Genomic DNA, 2,563 nt, shown 5'->3' with positions numbered 1-2,563 from the left:
CTAAACTTGTTTGTTTACAACAGTGCCTACAGCATGCTGGGTAACATTGTAGACTCTTCCGGTTTTGCCATGGTAACATTTGTGGGGCATTCCTTTTTGAACAGTACCCATTCCCTTGATGTCCACAGTATCACCTTTCTGGTAAATATGTGTATATGTTGCCAAAGGAACCACTCCATGTTTTCTAAAGGCCTAGAGAACATGTATGGATGCCTCTCCTCTTTCCTTTTGTGTTTGTCATTTTGGTGAATTACTGGAAGAAGTTCTGGCCCAAAGGAAGCAGTTTACCATTCACCAGCTTCATGGCTGTTCCCACTCTTTCAACCATACTGTGTTCCGAATAACAAAGATAGCAGAGTGAAGCCTCTCTCTAGATATATCAACCCCATATACAGCTCTAAACACGCTAACCTATTCCACAAGAGCAAACGGGTTTTCATGTGATTATTGACTATTTACATATTATTTATTAAAGTATTTATTCCAGTCTGCTGTCCATTTTTATTGGGTTGTCTCTTTACATTTATTTCTGGACTTCTTTGTATGTTCTAAATAAAAATCCTTTGTCACATTTATGTATTGCAAATATTTTTTCCTCTGGCTGGGACTTGCCTATTCCTTTTTTTTTTTTAATGTTATAGGCCATGTGCACTCGCCTGAGAGACAGAAAGAGGCAGGGAACAGAAAGCAAGAACTCACACCGCAGGTGGCATGACCACACCACAACCCCTTTTCCTCTATTCTTCTCTTGGGACACTCAGGGTCCAGGACTTAAACATGGTCGTCCACTTGGGAGTCCAGCGAAGTAACCATTACACCATCTGCTGGCCCTGCCTATTCACTTTTAAAGTTTCTTTTGATAAGAAGAAGTCACTTTTTTGGGAACCAGCAGTTAGCGTAATGGCTGTGTCACTGGACTCCCACGTAGTCGACCGCGGTTCGTATCCCGGACCCGGTGGCTTAAAACTCACGCCGGGGGCGTGTGCGTGTGTGCCCAAGATCCCGAGAGAAGAATGGAGAAGGGATTGCAGCATGACCATCCCCCCTGGGGGGTGATTTCTCGCTTTCTGTCTCTATGTCTCTGTCTGTCTGGCAAGCACACGTGCCCTATAGCGAAAACCTCTCCAAAAAAAGAAGTCACTTTTTCATCAAACTAACATATCAGTATTTGCTTTATATGGATACTGCTCACATGTCCTATAGAATCTCCTACTCCCAAGAAAACATTATTTAATAGGTATCATCTAATATTGCCTTCTAACATTTTAATTTTTGCTTTGATGTTTAGGTAAATGATCCATTTCAAATTGTTTTCTGTGCAGACTTTAAGAGAGGGATCAAGGTTCATTATTTTCCATACAGTTATCCCGTTGTTCCAGCACCGCTTGTTAGAAAGACATTCTTTTTCCTCAATGAATGATTAATTCCCTCTATCAAAAACTATCCTTTGCAGTGTGGGACTTTGTACTTTCCTAATTGGTCCATTTTTTTTTAGTGTTTTTTTGCCATAGGGCAAGTGTGCTTGCTGAAAAGAGACAGAGAGGGAAAGTGAGAAATCTCCCCCAGGGGGTGGCCACACGGCAGTCTCTTCTCCTACATTCTCATCCCAGGGTCTTGGGCACACATGGACACACACCTGGTGTGATTTTCAAGCTGCCAGGTCCAGGACTCAAACCACTGTTGGTCATGTGAGAATCCAGCACTATAATCATTATGCCACCTGCCGGCTCCTTTTCTAATCTGTGTTTACTTCATTCAGCACAGTACAGCCTGGGAGCCAAATCCAGCCCACTGCGTGTTTTTGTATATAAAGATTTACAGGAATGTGGCCCGGTGTCCCGTCCCATCTTGTCTGTGTCTGCCTTCTCAGACAACAGCAAAGCTGAATAGCTATGAAAAAGACCATGTGCTGTTCTCTGTCAGTCGGGAGCGGACGAGCAGGAGGTTGTTCGACAGCAGGAGCGGAGCAATGCCTAAATCAGAGGAACTTGTCTCATCAGGCTCTCCTGGCAGTGATCCTGACAGTGAGGTTGACAAGAAGTTAAAGAGGAAAAAGCTCGTTGCTCCAGAAAAGCCTGTAAAGAAGCAAAAGACTGGTGAAACTTCTAGAGCTCTGTCCTCTTCCGAACAGAGCAGCAGCAGCAGAGATGATAACATGTTTCAAACTGGGAAAATGAGATATGTCAGTGTTCGGGATTTTAAAGGGAAAGTTCTAACTGATATCAGGGAATATTGGATGGATCCAGAAGGTGAAATGAAACCAGGAAGAAAAGGTATTTCTTTAAATCCGGAGCAATGGAGCCAGCTGAAGGAACAGATTTCTGACATTGATGATGCAGTAAGAAAACTGTAACATCTGAGCCATATAAAAACCTGCGCTGTTCTAGTTGTTTTAATCTGTCTTTTTACATTGGCTTTTATTTTCTAAATGTTGTTTTCCAAGCTATTGTATATTTGGAGTGCAGAGCATTTGTAAGATGAATATTTTTTTAATGTGCATTATTAAAAATGTTCTGAGCAAAGCTAACTGTCAACTTTATTAAGGAGGATTGCTCTGTGCCCA

The 2,563-nt window shown here is 42.3% G+C and overlaps 1 pseudogene; it reads left to right on the top strand.

The window, feature by feature from the left end:
* The first annotated feature begins 1,966 nt into the window (after positions 1-1,966).
* LOC102478940 (activated RNA polymerase II transcriptional coactivator p15 pseudogene) lies at positions 1,967-2,460 on the top strand (annotated as a pseudogene).
* The last annotated feature ends 103 nt before the right edge of the window (positions 2,461-2,563 follow it).

This window comes from Tupaia chinensis, unplaced genomic scaffold, assembly GCF_000334495.1.
Source record: "Tupaia chinensis unplaced genomic scaffold, TupChi_1.0 Scaffold000077_1, whole genome shotgun sequence".
In the NCBI taxonomy this organism is placed as follows: Eukaryota; Metazoa; Chordata; class Mammalia; order Scandentia; family Tupaiidae; genus Tupaia; species Tupaia belangeri.
The sequence above is the reverse complement of the archived record's forward strand: the minus strand, read 5'-3'. Positions and strand labels throughout refer to the sequence as shown.